The following is a 26,096-nucleotide window of genomic DNA, read 5'->3' as shown; positions in this document are numbered from 1 at the left end:
TTGACTAGAGGGGAACGATCACGTCCCTCAATCAGCTGGCAATGTCCCTACTTATACATCCCAAAATGCCATTGGCCTTCTTGGCAACAAGGGCACACTGTTGACTCATATCCAGCTTCTCATCCACTGTAACCCCTATATCCTTTTCTGCAGAACTGCTGCCTAGCCATTTGCTCCCTAGTCTGTAGCGGTGCATGGGATTCTTCCCTCCTAAGTGCAGGACTCTGCACTTGTCCTTGTTGAACCTCATCAGATTTCTTTTGGCCCAATCCTCTAATTTGTCTAGGGCCCTCTGTATCCTCTCCCTACCCTCCAGCATATCTACCTCTCCTCCCAGTTTAGTGTCATCTGCAAACTTGCTGAGGGTGCAATCCACGCCATCCTCCAGATCATTAATGAAGATATTGAACAAACCCGGCCCCAGAACCGACCCTTGGGGCACTCCGCTTGATACCAGATGCCAACTAGACATGGAGCCATTGATCACTACCCATTGAGCCTGACAATCTAGCCAGCTTTCTATCCACCTTATAGTCCATTCATCCAGCCCATACTTCTTTAACTTGCTGCCAAGAATACTGTGGGAGACCATAACATTTGCTAAAGACCATTTGCTAAAGTCAAGGAATAACACATCAGCTGCTTTCCCTCATCCACAAAGCCAGTTATCTTGTCATAGAAGGCAATTAGGTTGGTCAGGCATGACTTGCCCTTGGTGAATCCATGCTGACTGTTCCTGATCACTTTCCTCTCCTCTAAGTGCTTCAGAATTGATTCCTTGAAGACCTGCTCCATGATTTTTCCAGGGACTGAGGTGAGGCTAACTGACCTGTAGTTCCCCAGATCCTCCTTCTTCCCTTTTTTAAAGATGGGAACTACATTAGCCTTTTTCCAGTCGTCCAGAACCTCCCCCAATCGCCATGAGTTTTCAAAGATAATAGCCAATGGCTCTGCAATCACATCCGCCAACTCCTTTAGCACTCTCAGATGCAGCGCATCCAGCCCCATGGACTTGTGCTCATCCAGCTTTTCTAAATATGCTGGTTCCATGGTGTAATGGTTAGTACTCTGGACTCTGAATCAGTGATCTGAGTTCAAATCTCAGTAGGACCTTGTTTGTGGGAGGGATAGCTCAGTGGTTTGAGCATTGGCCTGATAAACCCAGGGTTGTGAGCTCAATCCTTGAGGGGGCCATTTAGGAATCTGGGACAAAAATTGGGGATTGGTCCTGCTTTGAGCAGGGGGTTGGACTAGATGACTCCTGAGGTCCCTTCCAACCCTGATATTCTATGATCTTATTGAATATGTCCAGAGCTCTCCCAGTCAAGTAGTTTTAGAATCCCTTCCCTGACCCCCAAGAGTTCGAGTCTATGGTAGAGCCACTGCATTTGCATCTACTTCCCTGTCCAATCTGTTTGACACTCAGAAAATAACTTTGCTCTGCAACTGTTTCCTGTATGTGTTTGGTGATACTTAGGGTATGGAGGGCTTTAAATGCATTCCATACACCTACCCAGGCTTCCAGTTGCCTGCAATGAGTTTATTCTACTGAAAAGATCAGGAGTTATGACATGAGACCATAGCTGTCACTTAGAATATAACAAAAGCAATGATGACCAGGTGTGGATGGGTGAGTAGAGAACTAGGTGGATTAGGGAGCGAGGGAGGATATATGGTTGGATGACAGCATGTGTGGGTAGGTGGGTGAGTGAGAATATGTCTGTTTGCTTACATTGCCTTATTTAAGGTGTCACAAATGATGTCTCATTTTGACAAGCTGGTCACTGCCAGCAGCAGTCTCAGAAATGCCAGCTGTAATTAAAACTTTTATTTTCTACAACACTTCAGATTTTATATGCTAAAATGGGCTACTGACTGAATTTAAAGGGCCAGTTCTTGCTCTGGTATTCACAAGCCTCCTACTGCATCCTGCTGAGGTCTCTACATATCAGAGAATAAAATATGAACCTAAGAATCTTAGTCTGAACAAAATGGGTGCATTTTTCCTCTAGCCAGGATGGAATATTAGATCTGCATTTTATTATAGCCATAGGACAGGGATGTGCACAGGACATTTGTTTTTATTATGACATTTGGATTGATGTATATTTGTAAATAGCAAAATTAGAGGTGGTTGTAGACAAAGAAGGAAAATATGTCACTTTTTAAAATTATATGCCTTTTAGTGCCTCTCTGAGATACTACTACATTCTCAAGGTATCTTTTTTCAACAACAAATTTAGGGACAAATTGTGCAAGATAATGACATACGTTGCTATAAAGATGCAACTCTTTAAAGACACCTTATCATAAACTGAAAATCCCAGCATTGCTGAAGAACATCCCGTTCCATGAGCTGTTAGAATTAGGGACGGACTCCTGCAGCCCTGCTAATAAAACCATTAGCTCCATACCTATCTCCCTTCTCTTTGGCTCCTGCCATTCACAAATGTCATCCGAGATGTATCAAGATGAGGTAGATGAGGTAATATCTTTCATTGAATCAACATCCATTGGTGAGAGAGACAATCTTTTGTGCCACACAGAGCTCTTCTGCAGGTCTGGGAAAGGAACACCCAGCATCACAGCAAAATGCATGATGGAACAGATTGTTTAGCATAGGTAAAGAGGCCTGTGGCATCTTACAGGCTAACAGACATATTGGACCATAAGCTTTCGTGGGTGAATACCCACTTCATCAGATGCATGTAGTGGAAATTTCCAGAGGCAGGTATAAATATGCAAGCAAGAATCAGGCTAGGGATAACGAGGTTAGTTCACTCAGGGAAGATGAGGCCCTCTTCTAGCAGTTGAGGTGTGAACACCAAGGGAGGAGAAACTACTTTTGTAGTTGGCTAGCCATTCACAGTCTTTGTTTAATCCTGAGCTGATGGTGTCAAATTTGCAAATGAACTGAAGCTCAGCAGTTTCTCTTTGAAGTCTGGTCTGAAGTTTTTTTCTGCAGGATGGCTACCTTTAAATCTGCTATTGTGTGTCGAGGGAGGTTGAAGTGTTCTTCTACAGGTTTTTGTATATTGCCGTTCCTAATATCTGATTTGTGTCCATTTATCCTTTTACGTAGGGACTATCCAGTTTGGCCGATGTACATAGCAGAGGGGCATTGCTGGCACATGATGGCGTATATTACATTGGTGGATGTGCAGGTGAATGAACCGGTGATGGTGTGGCTGATCTGGTTAGGTCCTGTGATGGTGTTGCTGGTGTAGATACCATCAACTCAGGATTAAACAAAGACTGTGAATGGTTAGCCAACTACAAAAGCAGTTTCTCCTCCCTTGGTGTTCACACCTTAACTGCTAGAAGAGAGCCTCATCCTTCCTGAGTGAACTAACCTCGTTATCCCTAGCCTGATTCTTGCTTGCATATTTATGCCTGCCTCTGGAAATTTCCACTACATGCATCTGACGAAGTGGTATTCACCCACGAAAGCTTATGCTCCAATACGTCTGTTAGTCTATAAGGTGCCACAGGACTCTTTTCCATTTTTACAGATCCAAACTAACACAGCTACCCCTCTGATACTTAGCATAGGTAGTTAGCACAGATTGTGAGGAACCATTCAAGGTAGTGTGACCCATTAACACCTCTGCAGTCATAGGACAAAAGGAAGGAGTTAGTGGGTTACAGATTGTTCTAATGAGCCATAAATCCAGTTTCTCAATTTAGTCCATGATTTTTGGTGTCTAGCAAAGTAATGAATTTAAGTTCCCAGGCTTGAACACTTTTGAAAGTCTTGTGCAGGTTTCTTTTGAGGACGAGGACTGATAGGTCAGATGTAGAGTGATCACTTTGTGAAAAGTGTTCACCCACAGGTAATGTGGTGTTTTTGTCTTATTATTTTCCTGTGTGAGTTCATTCAAGAGCATAGTGATTGTCTGGTTTCATCTATATAATAGTTGTTAGGGCGGTTAGTGCACTGGATGAGGTACACCACATGTTGTGCTAGGCATGTGTAGGACCCGTTGATCTTGAAAAGGGTGTTGTGGGGAATGCTGATCATTGCAGCAGTAGAGATATGTCTGCAAGTTTTGCATCTGTTGTTCTGGCAGGATTTGGTGGCATTCTGAGGTGGGATATCCTGGTTTATGGAGAGTCTGCTTCTGATGATGAGCTTGGAGAGATCGGGGGATTGTTTGAAGGTCAGAAGTGGGGTTTCAGGAAGAATTTCTTTCAGGATGGGATCCCCCTCGAGTATGATTTGTTGTTTGATTATACCCCATATGGGTTCCAGTGTAGGGTGACAGATGACAACTAGGAGTAAGCAATAAGAGGGGGCTTTATTTGTGTACTGAAGCAGGTTCTCTGGGGGTATTTGGGTGGCATATTCCATGTTGCAATCTACTTCTCTGGTGGAGTGTTCTTGTTTGGTGAAGATGGTTTTGAGTATGTTAAGGTCTACACTTTGTCTTCTGTGGAATGTTCTGTGGAATGTGAGTGCCTGGCTGTAGATAAACGGATTTTTGGTGTGTTTGGGGTGGTTACTGGATCTATGAAGGTAAGTGTGGTGATCTGGGGGTTTATTGTGTATGGTTATCTTTAGGGTTCCATTGTTCAAGGTGACTGTGGTATCCAGAAAGTTGATGCTGGTGTGGGTGTGTTCCAGAGAGAGATTAATGGATAGGGAATAGTTGATGAAGTTGTGGTGGAAATCCATGAGGGAGTTGAAGCTGTCTGTCCGGAGGATGAAAATGTCACTCATATATTTCAGGTATATCATTGGTTTTGTGGTAATAAAAGACAAAAACACCCTATGACCTGTGGGTGAACAACCACCCTATGTCTCTAATATCCTGGGACCAACATGGCTGCAACTACACTGCAATTATGATTTATCATCCAACAATACACCTGGCACAGATGGATATCTCCTTTAAAAGGTCCCTAGAGTTCTGACTCACCACTTCTCACTCTCCCAAAAAAGGGGGTCTGAAATATTTGTCTTCAGGTGAGCAAGTCAAGAATCATGGGTAATCATGAACAATTTTGCTACCTCGCACTCACATGTGGGTTTGGTGACTTGTCTTCGGCTATCCCTTGATGCGAGGTTGATGTCTGCCACGGGGGTTCATTGGTGGGTTTTTAAGTGGTTGAGGAGCCCAATTTATTCCCTACAGGTTTTCCCACAGAAGTGATAGGTGTAATCTTGGAGGAGACATAGTTATTGGCTGGACTGTTGTGCCCTTTCTTTCCTCCTTTGTCGCTTCTCAGTCTCATGAGCACATCTGTTCTCCTCAAAATGAGTTGTGTCTTGGTGTATGGTGTGGCACCACTGTGTTCTCTTCTGCACCGAGTCCTCCCAGTTTGTTGGATTGATGCCTCTTTTCAGATGTACTTTCACTATGGCTTTGAAGTGCTTCCACTGCCCTCTGTGAACCCTTCTTCCCTGACAGACCTGAGAGTAGAGTACATGCTTTGGGAGCCAAGTGTCAGCCATATGTACACAGTGACCGTCCCAGTAGAGTTGGTGTTTCATGACCTGCACTTCTATACTGCTTATGTTGGCTGCAGAGAGAATGCTGTAGGTTACCCAGATCTTACACCCACAGAGAAGGGTGGGAGTGACAACTGCCTTGTAAACCAAGATCTTGATGCCTGTTTACAGACCCCTATCATGGAAGACTTGTTTGAGAAGTCTTCCAAAAGATGTGCTGGCACAGCGGATCCTGTATTCAATTTCTGTGTCAATGCTGGCTGTTTAGGAGAGGTGGCTGCCAAGATATGGAAAATGGTCCACATTTTCCAGGGATTCTCCACTGATGGTGATTTGTGTAGTGTGAAGAATAGTTTGTGCAGGTGATGCCATCTGGACCTGGTGTCTTGTGATTTTTTGTCTGCGTGATGGCACACCGGATTTCCTCAGAAGATGGGGGATCAGCATTGCTAAGCATTGTGGAATAGACTACATGGTGTCTTCAGAGGCTGTGGATTCACAGTTTAGCAGGCTCTCAAAGTGTTCCTTCCTGCTTTGTTTAACGGCGACATTGTCCTTGAGGAGGGTGGAGCCATCCTGGGAATGTAAGCGGGTTGGGCCTTTGGAGCTTGGCCCATATATAGCTTTTGTTGCTTGAAAGAAGCTTCTCATGTTATCCTGGAAACCCTGGATCTTAGAGGCCGTCTCTTGCCACCACTTATTTTTTATGTCACCTTGCCTCCTTTGGACTTCAGCTTTGAGCAGGTGATAAGTTTTCGTTGGTTATAGGAACCATTTTGCCAGTTACAGAATGCAGTTCTTTTCTGTTGAACTAATGCTAGGATTTTCTCATTGTTTTTTTCAAACCAGTCTTAGTGCCGATGAGTGGAATATCCTACAGTTTCAGCCCATGCACTGTGAATGGTATTTTTAAATTGATCCCAGTGCTATTGAATGTCAATGATATTATCAAGCAAGTTAGAGAGTTTTTCAGATAGGTGTTGCTGGAACATCTCACAGCTAGCTTGGTCTTGAAGTGCTTTGATGTTATACTGCTTTTATTTAGTCTTTTGGTGTGTGTGGTGGAGTGGGCTGCAGGTGACTTGTACCATGAGATCAAAATGCAAGATAATCAAAATTGCTCACCAACTAAGTTTTGCGGGACAGCTCTACTTTTAGACTTGGATGAGCTATGGCGTGAGAGTCACATGCACTGGACATAGAAAACAAAGCTGTACTCCCTGATGGCTAAGTCTCAAATAATGTAATTGAGTTGCAAAAGGGATGCAGAAGTTTGGTAGGTAGTATCTCCAAGCAGAGATACTCAGCTTGCCTCTTCATGGCGCAATTCCTCTCCTGGATAATACAAGTCAAAAACCAAGACAGGAAAAGAAAAATACATCTGCTATGGATAAGGAAAAAAAAACAGCCAAGATGCCAGAACTCTGGGTTGCTCAGGCAGTGGCTAGAGAAGGTGATACTGACCAAGAGAGGTTGATTGAAGGATGGCTTTTGCATGGCTGAGCTGCAGTGGCCTGACAGCAGCATTAGAAGAAAAAAATCTCTCCAGGTACACCAGTAGCATTAATTGGATTATTCTTGTGCAAAAGAAAACTGCACAAAAGATAATGCTGTGAAGAGGAAATTGGAAGCCAGAGTGAAGAAGCTGTGACAAAGTAGACAAAACGTAATCCGAGACGTGCAGAGTCTTGTAGGTCTCTGCTCCTTCCATAGAAGGTTTATTCACAGGTTTGCCAATATTGTAAAACTAAAGATTGGCCAAGAAAGGGGACCCAACAGAGCACGACCTCGCATTTTCAGAGTTGAAAGGCCCTTGCAACTGATCCTGTTTTAGAATTGGTCTACGCTAGAATTTACTTCAGTATAATTTGTCACTCAGGGGTGTGATTGCTGCTGTTAGTGAAATATATAAATAGTGAAGCTTGCATAATTTGTTTTTTGTTAAATTATTTCTTTTCTTTCTGTCTGGAGAGAAGTCATTCAGGATGTCAACATTTTAACCGCCATTGGGATAATGGGCAGACCCAAGATGGGGGAGGGGAGTGTTCTTAGACTGGAAGGTCTTAATAGCTGTTTTTTGAGCTATACACAATCACCAACCACGTTAAAGCTGATGGGCACCCTTCTTTCAGACAATGGAAGGAGCAAATGAATCTCTCTTTATGTAATGATAGCTGGAAACACTAGGAATCCACCACCTTGGCAATGGGCCACATGGCAAGCTCTACCAGAAGCTAAACTGCTTGGGCTAAGGGCTGGATGCAAATTACAGGGGCTAGGGGATTGATTGGTTGCAGCTCTGTGTGTTTGTGTGAGACAGAGGCAGAAAGAAGCAGAAAGCCACCAGGAAGCCAAGCGAGAGAAGCATAATGAGAGTGGCCCTGAGTAATAGCAGAGAGACAAAGCTGGTGTGGCCACAGAACCAGCTGGAAAAGCAGGCTTGGAAATTGCCAACAAAGAAGTTGTCTGCTATTGTTTTTTCCTCCTGTGTTTGGGAATTTGTGTATATTTTTTAAAATGAAATAAGCATGCAAAAAAATATCCAACTAATATCCAGCATGGTCCTGAATACTGAATAACCATGCAGGCCAAACACTGATGGCAACGATAAACAGAAAAAAACAATAAATTGCTGTTGGAGGAACTCTGGTTTGTATTGACAATACAGCAGAGAAAAGACAGAACCAGGCAGATGAATGCATCCTCTACCTTACAGTCTGGTTCATTAAGAGATAACAGAGAGGAAAATAAGCAAGTTCTTTATGGAGGAAACTGTTGCACAAAACCACAAAAGAGCCATGAAGTCTGTTGATGGTAAAATTCCTTCAAATCTGGATTAGGACTGTAATAGAGACACAGTTTTGTATAAAAACAAAACTATAGCGTTATTAGCCCTTGGACAGCGCATAGAGCATTGGAGTAAGGATATAATATATGTCCTTTTAAAGATACTATATCGTAACCTAAGAATGCCAGCCCTGTTTAGGATTTGTTAGTGAAGTGGTCATTAAGAATGTGGAGCAGGCTGTGGAGCTGTACAAGAGACCATTTACCCTGAGTAGAGTTGTTTGGGAATTTTTCTACAAAACATGTTTTCCACTGGAAAATGCCAATTCATCAAAATTGAAACTTTTCATGGAAACTTATTAATTTTTACAGGAATATTTCTCAGAAGTGTCTTCTCCGACAAAATTTCTGGTCAGAATATGGTGGGTTAGGAGGACAGTTAGAGTCTCAAAAGTCACCAGGCGGTTAGGTTGCTCATCTAGGATATGGGTGACTTACGTTTGAGTTTTACCTGATTTAAAACAGGGGCTTAAACCCAGCTCTCCAAAATGAGATCCCTAGCCACTGGAATATTGGCTAGTCTGAGGTCAGTTTCAGTCATGTGTGTTTCTCCATGAAAAAATTTGAAAGGTCTTAATTTTCATTCCAAATGCAAAACAAAATGTTGAAACCTCAACATTTTCCATGAGCTGGAGTTCTTGTTTATCAGCCTGTCCTAACCTGCATATGTGTACCTGGATTTATTTCCTCAAGACACTAAAGGAGAAGCCTGGCCTCAGGAGGGATGTTCTTCAAGAGGCACAAATACTACCCCTGTTTTCCTGTGCTCATTACCCCAGAATTAGGCATTCCTATGTGTACCCCACAATTTGATAGTACTGTAATAAGCAATTGTGTTTGTTCAGTCACTGCCAGCTGAAAACCAAACATCACATAAGTAGGAAAATCTTAGGCCTTGAGAGGCAAGGCCATATCAATGCATGTTTGCAGTTTTGCTATCAGAATGGGAGAATGGAATAAGAAGTGAATGTAGTGTGAAAATAGAAGGAATGTTTGGATGGCCAATTTTGGTCTTGAGTGCCTCTGACACCTTTGATATACAAGTTTTATTTTGCTGTTATGACTAGAAATGTTTTGATAAGAAATGAGTAGTTTTGCTGAAATTAGGAGAATTGGTAACCCACTAGGAGCCACTGTAGGTTATGTGCTTTGTTTGGAGTTAGCTATAAAAGATTAGGCGAAAGAATTTGCTTTGGAGCAGTCTAAGGAAGCTTTCTTTGGCCAAGGATCTGGCAGCTAAGTTCCCCAGCACCTAGATGGAAGGCAGGCAGCTTAAGCCTGGCAACTGATCCCTCAAAATCATTTTTTGACTTCAGGTAGACATAAATGTTTTGAAATGCTCTAAACCTACTGTGACAGCATGTATGTGTGTGTGTGTGTCTGTCTGTCTATCTGCTTAAGAGCTTATAAAAAAGTAGTTTTAGATGAAAGCACTCTGGTTTGTATCAATTATATAGCAGACGGATGAGCTATGTCCCCCTTGATTTATTCCTGACACTGTCTGAAGAGAAACAGTTAAGTTACCACTGCTTTGGGTTCTGAAAACCCTAGGTAACACTCTGGGTGAATCCAAATGCTGCAACAGCGGCTGGAGGATGCACACTGATCCCTCTAACATGCCCAGCCAGCTATGTGAACCAGGGCAAAGAGGAGGCAGGGACTTGGCCTCATCTCCTTCAGAGTGCCTTGTGCCCACAGTGATTTCAAATAAAAATGAAAGAGATATAAAGGTTATAAACAAAACAAACAAACTTCACTTTCCTAAGTGACTATAACTTAACTTCAGCAAATTACAATCTTTGTCTAAGCAGGTTTCTCACATATAATCAGTTCCCTTAGTCGAAGGATCCATCTTTCTCAGATTTCAAGAGCTCTGGTCTTGTGTCCCTCAGGTGATGGATGCTAAAATGGCTTTTCTGTTTCTGCTTATATCTCCCAAAGTCCATTGTTTTTGTTTCAAGAGCCAGGATGGCTTCTTGGAGGTACAGCCTACATCCCCGTTCATGATTATTAAGTGGTCATCTCCCCCACTTGCTAGTTTGAGAGCTTTGTTTATCTTCTATTTAATTATACTTCCATTGTTTCTGGTCTCACCTTGCTCAATTTACATTAGAGACATTCCAGCAGGTGAAACAACATTCCTTTCTCTAGGACAGGCTGAGCTTATGCACTGCTTGCCAAACACCTTTTAAAAACTTATTTCCAACAGAATTAAGGAGTTCCATCAAAAAAGGTGGCCCTCAATTTCCCTTTGAATAAGATGTAAAAAATCTCAATATAATTTGGAAATTGAAGAGAGTAGGTATGTTCCTAAGTCTTTCAAGTGATTCTTGAAGTTTCAGGAAGAAGCAATAGTAGCTTTTAGTTTCTCTCTCTGTTTCTAACTACAATAAATTAAACCACATCAATTAGTTTTTTAACCTCAAAATTATAAAAAAGTCATGATAAAAACTTAACAGAAAAATATCAGTTATTCTTGCAAGACCTTAGAGTTCAAGATGCTGCAAATGAGAGCAGAAAAAGCTAACAGTGCAAAATTATGGAAATTATTCCCTTTTGCCTTGTCCATACCATACACTTTGTATCAGCTATCTTTAAAATCATAGGTTGTTCAGAATTTGCTTATATTTTTCCTTGTCTGCAGCCTGTTGCAGCCCTAATTTCTAGAAAAATAATAATAATAATAAAAGTGCCAATTTAAATCTCATAAGAAAAACATGCCATGAAAAGTGTTAGGAACCAGAAAAATCACTAAGTGCTCTGTTTTTGTTGTGCTTTTCTTTTCAGTGAAAGGTACCTACTAAATAAAAAACCTTTCAGGGTGAAGTCCTCCATTTATGCACAGAATAGGTGCAACAAGAGCAGTAAGTGCGACATGCAGCCCCACCATTGTGCCTCAGTCCTAACCTTAAGAGACTGCTTATGGGGGATGAGAAGCTAATATGGAGCAATGGGTACTGTAACCAGTGCAGGAACTGGACTAAGACCAGCAACTCATTTTACATAGCTCATGTTCTGGAGGTAACAACTTCCAGTCACTGGTGACTAGAACCTGGTTTGAACTACTGCCATAGAGGAGAAAGAACATAAGAATGGCCATATTAGGTCAGACCAGTAGTTCATCTAGTGCAGTATCCTGTCTTCCAACAGTGGCCAATGCCAGATGCTTCAGAGCAAATGAACAGAACAGGGCAATTATTGAGTGATCCATTCCCTGTCATGAACTCTCAGCTTCTGGCAGTTAAAGGCTTAGGACACCCAGAACATGGGGTTGCATCCCTGTCATTTGCAAAATCTTGAACTCTAAAGTCTCTTGCAAGAATGACTTATCTTTGTTTTAATCATGTTTTTTTTATAATTTTATGTTATAAACAAATTTCACAAGTTGTGGTTAACACTTCCTTGAGCCATCCATTGTCTCATTATAGTTTATTTTAACACCACTATTTACATTGCTCCCATTTCTCTCATTCCCCAGAAACAAATCTAGTGTAGGAATCTTCATTTTTCACTTCCGTAGCCTTTCTTCATACCTTTTCCACATGCTTATTTCTAGTTATTTCTAACTTTAAAATTGTATTCCCTGTTATCACAGTGTGAAAAGTGTCTCTCTTATAATTTTGAAGAGTTTTATTATGCTACCTTGACATCTTTTCTCCGTGGAAAAAATGTACCCTTAATCTTTCTTTTCAAATTAGATTCTTTGGAACTTTTATCATGAGCTCTTCCCCTTGGTAGGTAACTAGTACTGCACAAAATGCTGCATATGGAGTCTGACTCTTCTATTTTCACCTCTTTTGTTTTGTATTCTGTCTTCCTATTAATGCAACCCAGTGTCTTCGTTTTCTACTACTGTTGCGTACTGGACAGATGATTGCTCTCATTTTCCTTAGGAACCACCCCAGAGGATTTTCATATTCTCTGACATTCTTCCTCTCCTAGACTTATTTTGTATTTCTTAATATTCATATATATTTAACCTCTATTGCCACGCCATAACCACTTAAGAAGCAAAATGCTTTTGAATCTCTTTGCATTGCTCCTTGTATCTGCTCTGTCTCCAGTTTTAGCACCATCTGTAACTTGGACATCTTCCACTGAATTCTCTGCTGTCCCAGTTTCTGATGGTGCAGCAAGGAGGTTGGGCTTGGGGCATGAGTGGCACAAAGGAACTGTTTGTGGCTTGCTGATTCTCAGGCTTGTTCTACATGTTTCTGGTCACAACGTAGCATAGAGCAGCCTTGGAGTTGCTCTAAGTTATGCTAGCTGGCTCCCAAAGGAAATACCAAGAATACTTTTTTACCAATCCTATTCCTGAAAAGCTCCCTATGCTGGGGGCTGTAGGTAACGAGGGATTTCATGTAGGAGCTGGCTATGTCTACCAGGTGCGGTGATCTGTCCACTTTCCAGCCCTTTTATGATTGTAGATCATCACAAAGAAGCCAGAAGAGGAGGATCTGGCTCTTATTTTCAATTGACCAATCCAAACCATGTGTGTTACATGCACAATAAAGGAAAAAATGATTGAGATGAGAATTATCTACTAAAAAATAAGTTTAGAATAAAAATGCCTTAAGATTGTGTTTGCTGCCAGTGAATGTTTTGATCATTTACAATTTAGGCCCCCGTTTTTAAGTGGTTATTCTTTCCAATTTTCCATCTACCACATCTTTTTAAACTATGTGTCCTATTTCATGGCTCTTAGCATAATCACTAATCTGTTAAGAGGAATTCTGACAAATGCCTTTTGAAATTCTAAGTATAGCATCATCACTTTAAGATGTAGGGGACCTGGACATTCCATGAAACTTTGCACTGTGGAAGTCTCAGATTCCCACTCAGACAATCTTTGGGGACTACCTATTCATATTCCCTCCACAAGTAAAGACATCTCTTGGATTGCTTTATCTTGGGGTTAGTCTTTTTTCAGACATCATCTTTGACCATAAATGAAAAAGGATTGTTTCCTCCTTCTTCCCTACCCCATGTCCAAGTCACATGTTGGATATAAGATTAATTTCTGGAATTCTGGATGAAATGACAGTAACCTAATGCACAGGAAACAAATGGAAGTGAAGCAATGAAGTGCTTAATAGTTACTAGAATACACCACTTGCAAGCAAACTAATAATCATACCAGTTTCAAAAAAGTGTAGCGCTCACTATTCAAATTAACTTATTTCCATGTGTATATGTCTGGGCGGGAGAGGGGGAGAGCTATAAAAATTGCTAATTAAATGCTGAGTTAGGCCTACTCACAAAAATCAATGAAAACATTTAATTTTCAATATTTTAGAAACGTTTTGATGATATAACTGTAAAAGATATAAATATACATACCCTCAATAAATAAATAGCCTTTCATTAAAGTGTTTTTTCCCCTTTGCTCCACCATTATTAAGAATAATGTAATACATAATCCCTGTGTGGTTAATGGGAAGTCAAAACAAACAGCACTTTAAATGGAATGCTGATTTCCAGCAGAAAAGGGACACTTCCAATTTAAATATAAGATTTTTACATGAGGATGATTAGTTGTGTTTTAATCTACAATAGTCGGATTAAAAATATCCGATTTCTTTTTTTTTGTCCTGTGAGTTTACCAGCATTTCTTCAACCATTACCAAGAGTAATAGCAATTACTGACACCACTTCACAGCTCACAGCAATTTCAATTTCAGGCATGCAGGCTTCATGTTTAATGAATCCAAACCCAACTAGGAAGGCATGAAATAGAAAATGTAATAATGAAAGAGGAATGGCAATAATATCCCATTACCCACCAAAGATAGATATGATAGGCCTGATGCTTGGGGCGCCCGGGGCTTGGCACAGGACCAGAGGGAACGGAGTCGGGAGTAGGCAAATTGGCATTATACCACCTTACCAGGTCTCCCTCAATCCTGGGAGCAGTAGGGGATCAGTTTTGCCCTTTGCACCATTTAAACAGGAGCCTCTGGGCTTATCTAAATTAGTCCAGCTGGTAGGAGCCCCTAAGAGAGCATTATGCAGCTGGAGAGTGTCAAAGCAAGATGCTCCATAGGGGCAGGGTTGGGAGAGGGCATCATAGCTGTATGGCAACTTTACATCATGTGCAGATTTATACCACACTGGGCAAATTCACAACTGGCTGATAAACCAATTTGCTAGCTCCTTTCACTGGAGGTGTGAAGAAGTAGGTGGGAGAGGCAGAATCTGGCTGTGTGTGTTTAATCCTGAAAAATCTTTACTCACATGCATGGTCCTGACTCATGCTTATAGGTTTACTGAAGTCAGTGTGATTAGATATGTAAATAAGAATCACTCACGTGGCAGTAGGTGCTTGCTGAAAATGTTAGTTTTGATTTGTTAAATATTTCACTCCAAAGTGTGCCACTTGATGCTGTCTTTTTCTAAGACTATAATAGGCTTCTGTTAATTTTCAGGTTTTATTTCCAATAAAAACAATCTTCTTTTGGAAAAAAGCATTAAAAAAGCATTGTGTTTTAATGTGGGTTACTATCTCGATAGGACTCTGGTGGACCTACAGATTCAACAATCCCATGCTTACCTCCCTCTGCAGCTCATTGAGAGCTCAATATCAGGACCTCCCTATACCTCCCCACACACAACATTCCATTTGGCATCAGGGATAAGTGCACTACCCCAACCACGCCAGTCTAACGGACATTAAAAGACAATCACAGCTTCACATACACTGATCTAGTCATGTAGCTGAAATGGATATGAATGTTCTTTCCCCTTAACAAATTAAGAGAACAGAATTTATGAAGTTGTATTAGTTTTTAATGTATTTGTTTTAAAATTGCACAGGGTTTTCTCTTTTTTTGCACTGATTATGTTACAAAATAAAATTCCATTATTCATCCTTATTAATTCACAATATATGCTGCCTAGTGCTCAGCAGTTCTGAGAGCAACCAATTACCTGATACTGCACAATCATAGAACTGGAAGGAACCTCGAGAAGTCATCTAGTCCAGTCCCCTGCACTTGTGGCAGAACTAATTATCTAGACCATCCCTGACAGGTGTTTGTCTAACCTGCTCTTAAAAATCTCAAATGATGGCGATTCTACAACCTCCCTAGGCAATATATTCCAGTGCTTAACCACCCTGACAGTTAGGAACTTTTTTCCTAATGTCCAGCCTAAACCTCCTTTGCTACAATTTAAGCCCATTGCTTCTTGTCCTATACTCAGAGGTTAAGAAAAACAATTTTTCTTCCTCCACCTTGTAACACCCTTTTACATACTTGAAAACTGTTATGTCCCCTCTGAGTCATCTCTTTTCCAGACTAAAAAAAACCATTTTTTCAATCTTCCCTCAGAGGTCATGTTTTCTAGACCTTTAATCATTTTTGTTGTTCCTTCTCTGGACTCTCTCCAGTTTTTTGACATCCTTCCTGAAATGTGGCATCCAGAACTGGACACAATACTCCAGTTGAGGTCTAATCAGAGCGGAGTAGAACAGAAGAATTACTTCTGGTGTCTTGCTTACCACACTCCTTGTAATACATCCCAGAATGATGTTTGTTTTGGCAACAGTGTTACACTGTTGACTCATATTTAGCTTGTGGTCCACTATGGCTCCCAGATCCCTTTCCACAGTACTCCTTCCTAGGCAGTCATTTCCCATTTTGTATCTATTGTGGCAGAGTGCTGACCTTGTCCCTTTGGGTCCCGCACTTCCAGGCAGCTTATGCTAGCTTCAGAGGCTCACTGCAACCCTCCACGTAGCCCTTCTCTCTCTAGGGCCAGGAATACAGTCTACTGAGCCCTTTTCATCATAAGCCAGCAAGGAGGTTGGTGAGAGAACTCCCACAGTCTCTGCTGCTCCTATGGCCTCATACCAAAACAGTTTAGCCTCCTGTCCTGACAGGGGCCTATTTTCCCCTCCCAGGAGATGTTTCTGTAGCAGTGGGTTGGGAGGAACCCGGGCCCACCCTCTAATCCAGGTTCTAGCCCAGGGACCCTAATGGTAGCAGCTGTGGGCAGCCAACCTTTCACTGCCAGAGTTGCTACATTTCCCTGGGCCACTTCCCCACAGCTCTCCTGTTTCTCCCTGACCAATGACTTGGGGGTGTTTTCATTAACCAGCCCTTTAGCCACACTTCCTCTCCTCTACCTGACTGGTGTGAGCCCTTTTATAGTATCAGAGGGGCCTTAATTAGAGTCAGGTGGCCACATTAGCTTAATGGCCTCACCTGACTCTTTGCAGGTTAATTGGAGTCAGGTGTTCTCATTAGCCTGAGGCAGCCCATGCTCTGGTCAGTCAGGGAACAGAAAATTGTTCATCCAGGGGCTAGTAGACACGCCTTTGGCTCCTCTGCTGAACCCAACTGGCCTGGAGAAAGGAGGAAGATTCCTGCTGCTGTTACTGGGCCTTGGGCTCTCGCTGCTGCCACTGCTCCAGCTACTTCCCTGGCTAGGCTGGGCCAGACACCACCCACCCCGCTTCTCTGCTACCTGGTTGATAACTAGCTGCTGGACTCCCCCCCCCTTGGGTGCTGCTGCTGCTGTTCCAGTTGCAGCCCCTTGGGGGGGGGCTGCTGGCCTGCTCCCTGGAGGCGGGGAGTGAGGGACCCCTACGCTCCCTGGAGGGGGGGAGTGAGGGGACAAGGCCGTCTGCTGCTGGGGGAGCGCACGGGGACTCTGCAGACCATTGTGGAGGGGGCCTTAAGGCTGAGTAACTTTTGAACTGTGCTCTTGTGGTGGGGGGGGACACCAGGGGTGTGGTGTGGAGTCTGTCCATCCACGTGTCCCTCACCATCACCACCGTTGTCGCTGCCCCCTCCACCAGACCCAGTGGACGCTTACCATCTGCCTCAAGCTCCTGCCTCTGGGACTCCGCTGCTTGCTTGGCCTGCCAGGCCCTTTCGCCATCTTTTGGGCCTGAAGCAGCAGCCAGCCCGCACTGACTCTTTGAACACGCATGTGGGTGCACATGCCCCCCACCCCATCCCCCTGGACTGGACCCCTTTAGTGAGCCCCTAGCTTTGTCCCTTGCTACCTGCCCCATTTTGCCCCTTGCAGCCTTTTTGCCCTCCCCTTTACCCCAGCACCTCGCTGGCTTCAGTTTTGCTGCCTGCCCCGCCCTTCTTCCTCTGCAGCTTTTCTTTGTTTGCCCTGCCCCAGCCTCTGAAGCTAACGCCTTGGTTTCCTGTCCTGCCTCCAGCCTGTTTCTCCCCCCTCCCCACGTGGTACCCCTTTCCTGATTGGCCCCTTACTTAGTGCGCCTATGCCCCCACCCATGCGCTTGTGCTCTTCCCCTGTTTGAGTTTGCCCCCATTTCACTGAACCCCCTAACGTTCTTGTGACCTCCCTCCCCTAGTGCAGCTAGAGGAGCCAGATTTCTATCCTGAGTCGATGACTGTCCCCTAGAGCCCTTGATACCCCCCTGTCCAGCCCACCCCTTTTGGCACCCTCCTCCCCTGCCTGCAGCCTAGCGGGGAGGAGTGGTTGACCTGCCTCCCCTTTCCCCTCCTCTCTCTGGTGTTTTCCCTTCCCTCCCCACTTCTTATGGCGGGGGGGACATGACAGGTGGGGCCCCTCCAGCAGCCCCAGATGCCCTCCATCACCCCCCCAAGCTTCTACCTCACCTGCCGTTGCCAAACCACCTGCCCCTGCCGGGGCGCCGGCAGCGGCGGGCACTGGGGTGACCTCCGCTGCTGCCACATCTCTCACCCCCTCGAATTCTGGGGGGAGCCCCCCTAGCCAGCGGGAAGGGCCCCACCAAAAAGACCAGGCCCTCCATGGCAGGGACTGCCGCGGTTCCGCCACCGGCCATGGCATCCTTACCCGCTGCTCCCTCCACCAGCTCTGCGGGTGTCCCTCCCTCATCCCCCAAGGCGTACGCCCCGGTGGCGGCGGCCCCCCGCCTGCCACTACATCCTCTCTCCTGCCCACCACCTCCGCTACCATCTATAGCGGCTGGGGCCCCTTTCCCACCATGACCAGGAAGCACGGCGTCCGTTGCCTCCTGGTGCCCGCCTCGCCCCACGTGGAGACCTACGTGCGGGCGTTGGCGAGGGTGGTGGGGCCCGCAGCCATTGTAGCGGCCTCCAAAATGTACGGGAAGGTCGTCGTCTTTTTAGCATCGGAGGCTGCCGCCCAGGAGGCAGTGGAGAAGAGCCTGGCAATGCGGGGCGTGTTCATCCCCCTGGAGCCACTGGACGACCTGGGCGTCCGCCTCGTCCTGACCTCAGTCCCTCCCTTCCTTCCCAATGCCACCCTATTACCCGCCCTCTCGACCCTGGGGAAGCCCATTTCCGTTCTGAGCCCTCTCTCACTGGGCTGCAAGGACCCTGCCCTCCGTCACATCCTTTCGTTCCGCCGGCAAGTGCAACTTCAACTGCCGCTGGCGGCGTGTAACGGAGAGGCGCTTGAGGGGTCCTTTTTAGTCCCCTACCAGGGAGTCCATTACCGGGTGCATTATTCCACGGGGGAGGCCCGGTGCTACCTCTGCCGGGTGATGGGGCACATCCAGAGGGACTGCCCCTTGGCCCAGCAAAGAGGGGCATCCAGGACACCCGAATCCCGGCGGGTTACCGGCCCCATCATCGCCAGCACCCCGATTGCCCGGCGCCTGAGCCGCCCCTCCTCCCACTCAGTCCACCACTGCTCCTGCTCGGGCCCAAGGGGCGCTTCCCCCAGCACGCCCAGACGAGCGGGAGAGCCCTGCCTCTGCTGCCTGCAGTCCGGAGGGGCATCTAGAGGAGGGTGCGGCAGGGATACCACGAAGCGTGGAAGAGGGCCTGCCCCAGGGGGCTTTTGCCCTCCCTCATGCCGCTCCACCGCTGCCTCCCACAGTCCCTGAGCCATCGCCCCTACCTCCCGACCCAACCCCTGTTAGCCGGCCCCCTGATGATGCCATGGAGGGCTGGGCCCTAGTCCTGGGGAAGCGGGGCAAGCAGAAGGCTCGAGCTCCGCTCCCTTCCACCGATGCGGAAGCCCCATGGAAGACCAGAAAAGGGGGCACTGATGCCAAGCCCTTTGCCTTGCCCACGGGCGCGTTCCATCCCTCAGTGCCAGCTGGGGAGGGCGTGGCAGCACGGGAGGGCAGTACCATCCCTCCATTGGAGCCCCTTCCCTCCAAGGCCCCCGATGGAGCCCCTCCTGCCCCGTTACCATCCGGAGTCCCTGTGAGCCCCGAGGCGAGAGTCACTTCAGGCATTGGCGGGGAGACCTCTGGGGTGGTGGGCGGGGAGCTCCCCTCCATCTACGAGGAGATCGAGGCCCTGGGTCTGACTCCAGTCACCCAGGGGGAGGACGACCCTTTGCCAGCGGGCCTTGATCTGAGCAACCTCACCGTGGCCTCCCCTTCTCCATGCTCCCCCCCAACTGCTGCTTCTGCTCCCGCGCCCGAGGGTTGCCTGGGCTCGTCCATCTGCCCAGCCACAGGTGACACCCTGCTGTCAGCCGCAGAGCCCATTGAGGCAACGGCCGGTGCCATGTGGCTGGGACCCGGGCCCCACGGGCTGTCCCTTGTGGGCGTGGGGCAACCGACCTCCTTCCCGGGCAGGGACCCCACTGAAGATGCTGTGGCTACTCCACCAGCTGTGGTGCCAGAGCCCAGCACCATGGAGGGCCCCCTTCCCCACCCCAGTCCCTTGAGCTCACCCAAGGGGGGCCAATTTCCAGCTGCGTGGCTCCTGGAGTCCAGGATCCTGCCTTTGCCCTTCTCCCTGACTCTGCTTCCGACCCCTGTCCTGCTCCTACTCTGGATCCCTGCCCTGCCCTTGTTGTCAACCCGTCCCTGTCCCCTCAACCTTCCGTGATATCATTGCCACCCCTGGGACCACCATCTCCTCACTCCCAGAGGATAGCAGCCCCTGGTGAGTCGGGACTGGGAAATACAGAGGCCGCTCCCTGGGGGCTATCTTCCCTCAGCCACCCCCAATTGAGCCAGGGTTTGAGGGGGGCCATGTGGTGCCAGCCCATCAGGTGCCATGTCAGGGGTCCGCCCCTTGCCTGCCCGTCTTGGTGGGCCACGGGGCTGTGTCGGTGGTCCCTCAGGAGCAAAGCCGGGGGCTAGTGACCCTGGCCCCCCATACGCTGCGAGAGGAGCTGCAGGAGTTCCTTGGGGATGTCCGTGGCTCCCGTAACGAGGTGCAGCTCGCTCTCCAGCGATGGGGGGACTTCCATCAAATCCTCTGGGCCGCGAGAGCCCTCATGGGGGAGGGTAAAAGGACTGGGAAGCAGGGCGCCGTGGCCTACCAGTGGGTCCGCCTCTTCCGTGACTCCTTACTCACCTACGGGGTAGGTCACAGACTGTTGCGCGGCCCGTCGGGAGCCGCGAGCGTCCCTACCAGCGAGGATCCCCCCCAGCCCTCCTCATGACACTTCTTACCATCACAATGTTGAACACCCAGGGCTGTAGGATGGGTCTCCGCAGGTGCCAGGTGCTCTCCTTCCTTCAGGAGAGGGGTACTCTGTGGTTTTCCTGGAGGAGACCCATACGGTTCCGGCGGCCGAAGACGGCTGGATTGGGGGCACAGGGTCTACTTTAGCCATCTCACAGTTCATACGGCCGGAGTGGCGACCCTGTTCTCCCCCAACCTACGGCCCGAGGTGCTGGGGGTCGCTGAGGCTGTGCCGGGCCACGTGCTGCACCTCCGGGTCCGTATAGAGGGGCTCGTGGTCAATCTTGTCAATGTCTATGCCCCGACATCAGGCCCGGAGTGGCTGCGTTTCTTTCAGCAGGCATCCGCCTTCCTCGGCACCTTGGATCCTCACGAGTGCCTGGTCCTGAGCGGGGACTTTAATACTATCCTTGAGGAGCAGGACCGCTTGGGGACTGAGCAGTGCCCGCCGCCGCAGACATCCTCCAGGATATAGTAGACCATCACTCCCTGGTGGACATCTGGCACGACCACCACCCGGACAATGTCTCGACCTTCCCCTTTGTCCGGGTGGAGGCCCATCGGTCGCGCCACTCCTGGTTGGACCGCATCTATTTATCATGTTCCCACCTTTCGCGGGCCCACTCCGCTAGCATCCAGCCGGCCCCATTCTCCATCATTTAGCCACCATGACGGCCTCTCTCTGCGCAGAGAGGCCGGGGCCGGCCTATTGGTGTTTTAACAACAGCTTGTGGGAGAATGCGGGCTTCGTGGCATCCTTCCAGGAGTTCTGGCTGGACTGGCTAGGGCAGCGGCGTGCCTTTCCCTCGGCACGGTGGTGATGGGACCTGGGAAAGGTGCGCTCCCAGCTCTTCTGCCACGACTACACCTGGAGCACCAGCTGACGGAGGGATGCAGCGATAGGGCAGTTGGAAAGGAAGGTCTTAGAGCTGGAGGGGCATCTGGCCGCCAGCCCCAAGGATCCATCCCTCTGCGGGGCGTGCTGGGAGAAGTGGGAGGAGCTCCAGGCCCTCGAGGACCATCGGGCCCAGGATGCCTTTGTTCGATCCCGCATCCGCCTCCTTCGGGAGATGGATCGCGGCTCTCGCTTCTTCTATGCCCTGGAGAAAAAGAGGGGGGCCAAGAAGCACGAGACCTGCCTCCTACGCAGGCCTTTTCTCCCTGGATCCGACCAATCCTAATGCTTGCAGAGTGCTCTGGGACGAACTCCCGCTGGTGAGCACGGGCGACCAAGACCAGCTAAAGCTGCCTCTCACTCTGGCTGAGTTCTTGGAAGCCCTCCGCCGCATGCCCACCAATAAATCTCAGGGCATGGATGGGCTGACTGAGTTCTACTGCATGTTCTGGGATGTCCTCGACCCAGACCTAGTCAACATCTGGGCCGAGTCTTTGCAGAGCGGGGTCCCCCCTCTTTTGTGCAGGCGAGCCATGCTCGCCTTATTGCCGAAGGAGGACATCCATGATTTATGAAATTGGCGTCCAGTCTCGCTCTTCAGCACGGACTACAAGGTCGTAGCAAAAGCCATCTCTCTGCGGCTAGGGTCCGTGCTGGCGGATGTGATCCACCCAGACCAGACCTACACTGTCCCAGGCCGCATCATCTTCGACAACCTGTATCTGGTCCAGGACCCCTTGGAACTCTGGTGCAGGTTTGACCCGGGTGCTGTACACCTCCGCAGAGTGTCTGGTCAGGCTCAACTGGACCCTGACCGAATCGGTCAGCTTCAGGCGAGGAGTATGGCAGGAGTGCCTCCTCTTGGGCCAGCTGTACACTCTGGCAATCGAGCCCTTCCTCTGTCTCCTCCGCAGGAGGTTGACGGGGTTGGCGATGCGGGAGCCGGAGTTATGGCTGGTCCTGTTGGCATACGCCGACAATGTGCTACTCGTGGTCCAGGACCCGGGCGACTTGGCACGAGTGGAGACTAGCCAGGCCATCTACTCGGCAGCCTCCTCTGCCCGGGTCAACTGGGTCAATAGCTCTGGCTTGGTGGTAAGGAACTGGTGGCAGGCAAGCTCCCTCCCACCCATGCTTCAAGCCATCCGGTGGAACGCGGGTCTGCTGCTCATCTCAGCGTTTACCTTTCTGCCATGCATCCCTCTCCGTCGGAGAACTGGCACAGTTTAGAGGGCAGGGTGGTAGGTCCTCCGGACCTGGAAACTGTTCACAGCGACCAGGTTTGTGGCGGCCTCCATGGGGGAAGATCTCCTCACAGAGCCCCTGCTACACAACCCCCAGCTCTGTGTGCAGGTGGCAGAGTCCCCCGCGGTGCGCCGGAGGTTGGTCCTGGCAGAAGTCACCTGGGTCAGAGACCTCCTGGACTAGCTCAGCGCATGGGGCTCTCCAGACCTTGTACTCCCCTGCGCGTACTTTAGGAGGTGAGGGCTGCTTTGCCACCCGCTGCTCGGGTTTTCCTTGACCGGGTCCTAAGGGAGGGCATGCCCCCACCCACCCTCCATGCCAGGCCCTCCGGACCTTTTTATCAGGCCCCTGCCCCTTCACCGTGAGCCGGCTACACGAGCTGCAGCCGGTCCGTTTTCAGACCGCGCCAAGGAAACATCTATACACACTCGTGCTGCCCACCCTTCACGGCCTCACCCTCGCATCCCGCCCAGATACAAAGTGGCGGACCTCCTGCCACCCTTAGAGGGTGAGGAGCCCCGGTGGACCGGCCTCTATTCCACCCTGATCCCGAGACCCCCTGGGGATATCAGTTGGCGGCTCCTTCACGGCGTGTACTTGGCGTGGTTTACCTCAATCCTGGACACCTGCCCCTTTTGCAGCGTGAGGGAAACCCTGGCACATGTATATCTGGAGTGTGCCAGGCTACAGCTCCTATTCCGACTCCTCACCAATACTTTGTTCAGATTTTGGTTGCACTTTTCCCCTCAACTCCTTATCTATGCACTCCATATCCGTGGCCCCACTAAGTCACAGGACCTCCTGCTCAACCTCCTCTTGGCCCTGGCTAAAGTGGCCATCTATAAAACCAGGGTGAGGAGGTTGGCCGATGGAGTCTCCTGTGACTGTGGGTCCTATTTCCGATCCTCTGTCCGTTCACGTATCCGGGCAGAGTTCCTCTGGGCGGCATCCACTGACTCCCTTGACACCTTCGAGGATCAGTGGGCACTGTCTAGGGTTCTCTTTTCGGTGTCCCTGTCTGGTTCCCTTAATTTGACCCTTTGACCGCACTCATGTCCTTGTTGCTCATTAGTTGTCCCCTGTAATTATTTGGTTTTCCAGGACCTGTGGGCTCCCCTCTTAGGCTGGGGGGCGATCCTTTAGCAGTGGATGGGCTTCACCCACCCACTTCCTGGATCCTAATAAGATTACTCTGCTATACCCAACTGGTCTGGGTCTATCACAGTATGCAATTGATAGTGCCTTCCTAAATGGAGTACTTTGCATTTGTCCTTATTGAATTTCATCCTATTTACTTCAGACCATTTCTCCAGTTTGTCCAAATCATTTTGAATTTTAATCCTATCCTCCGAAGCACTTACAACCCCTCCCAGCTTGGTATTGTCTGCAAACTTTATAAGTGTACTCTCTATGCCATTATCTAAATCATTGATGAAGATAATGAACAGATCCGGACCCAGAACTGATCCTTGTGAGACCCCACTCATTATGCCCTTCCAGCATGATTTGAACCACTGATAACTACTCTCTGGGAATAGTTCTCCAACCACTTTTGCACCCATCTTATAAGTAGCTCCATCTAGGTTGCATTTCCCTAGTTTGTTTATGAGAAGGTCATGCGAGACAGTATCAAAAGCTTTACTAAAGTCAAGATATACCTTGCCTACCGCTTTCCCCCCTAACCACAAGGCTTGTTACCCTGTGAAAGAAAGATATCAGATTGGATTGACATGATTTGTTTTTGAAAAATCCATGCTGACTGTTACTTATCACCTTATCTTCTAGATGTTTGCAAATTCATTGCTTAATTATTTGCACCGTTATCTTTCTGGGTACAGCAGTTAAGATGACTGGTCTATAATTCCCTGGGTTCCCTTTTTATAGATTGGCAATATATTTGCCTTTTTACAGTCTTCTGGAATCTCTCCCATCTTCCATGACTTCTCAAAGATAATCACTAATGGCTCAGTTATCTCCTCAGTCAGCTCCTTGAGTATTCTAAGATGCATTTCATCAGGCCCTGGTGACCTGAAGATATCTAATTTGTCCAAGTAATTTTAAACTTGTTGTCATAAATATAAAGGGAAGGGTAACCACCTTTCTGTATACAGAAAGTACTATAAAATCCCTCTTGGCCAGAGGCAAAAAACCCTTTACAGGTGAAAGGGAAGAAGCTAAGGTAACCTCACTGGCACCTGATCCAAAATGACTAATGAGAGGACAAGATACTTTCAAATCTGGAGTGGGGGGAACAAAGAGTTAGTCTGTCTGTGTGATGCTTTTGCCAGGAACAGATCAGGAATGCAGACTTAAACCTCCTGTTAAGTTAGTAAGTAATCTAGCGAGAAATGCATTAGATTTCATTTTGTTTAATTGCTGGTAAAATAAACTGTGCTGGATGGAATGTATATTCCTGTTTTTGTGTCTTTTTGTAACTTAAGGTTTCTCCCAAAGGGATTCTCTCTGTTTTGAATCTGACTACCCTGTAAAGTATTTACCATCCTGATTTTACAGAGATGATTCTTTTACCTTTTCTTTAATTAAAATTCTTCTTTTAAGAACCTGATTGCTTTTTCATTGTTCTTAAGATCCAAGGGTTTGGGTCTGTGTTCACCTGTACAAATTGGTGAGAATTCTTATCAAGCCTTCCCCAGGAAAGGGGGTGTAGGGCTTGGGGGCATATTTTGGGGGAAAGACTTCTCCAAGTGGGCTCTTTCCCTGTTCTTTGTTTAAAGCGCTTGGTGGCGGCAGCATACAGTTCAAGGACAAGGCAAAGTTTGTACCTTGGGGAAGTTTTTAACCTAAGCTAGTAACAATAAGCTTAGGGGGGTCTTTCATGCAGGTCCCCACCTCTTTACCCTAGAGTTCAGAGTGGGGAAGGAACCTTGACACTCGTTCTTTCCCTATTTTAGCGTCTTCTAAACCTAAATCATTTTCACTGGCATTCAATACATTAGACGTCCAATCACCACCAACCTTCTTGGTAAAAACCAAAACAAAGAAGTTATTAAGCACCTCTGCCATTTCCACATTTTCTGTTATTTTTCCCCCCCTCATTGAGTTACTGGCCTACTCTGTCCTTGGTCTTCCTCTTGCTTCTAATGTATTTGTAGAATATTTTCTTGTTACCCTTTTATGTCTCTGGCTAGTTTGATCTCGTTTTATGCCTTGGCCTTTCTAATTTTGTCCCTACATACTTCTGTTATTTATTTATATTCATCCTTTGTAATTTGACCTAGTTTCCACTTTCTGTAGGACTCTTTTTTTTATTTTTAGATCATTGAAGATCTCCTTG

Source organism: Dermochelys coriacea, chromosome 2 (assembly GCF_009764565.3).
Source record: "Dermochelys coriacea isolate rDerCor1 chromosome 2, rDerCor1.pri.v4, whole genome shotgun sequence".
Classification (NCBI taxonomy): Eukaryota; Metazoa; Chordata; order Testudines; family Dermochelyidae; genus Dermochelys; species Dermochelys coriacea.
This window is presented reverse-complemented; position numbering follows the sequence as displayed.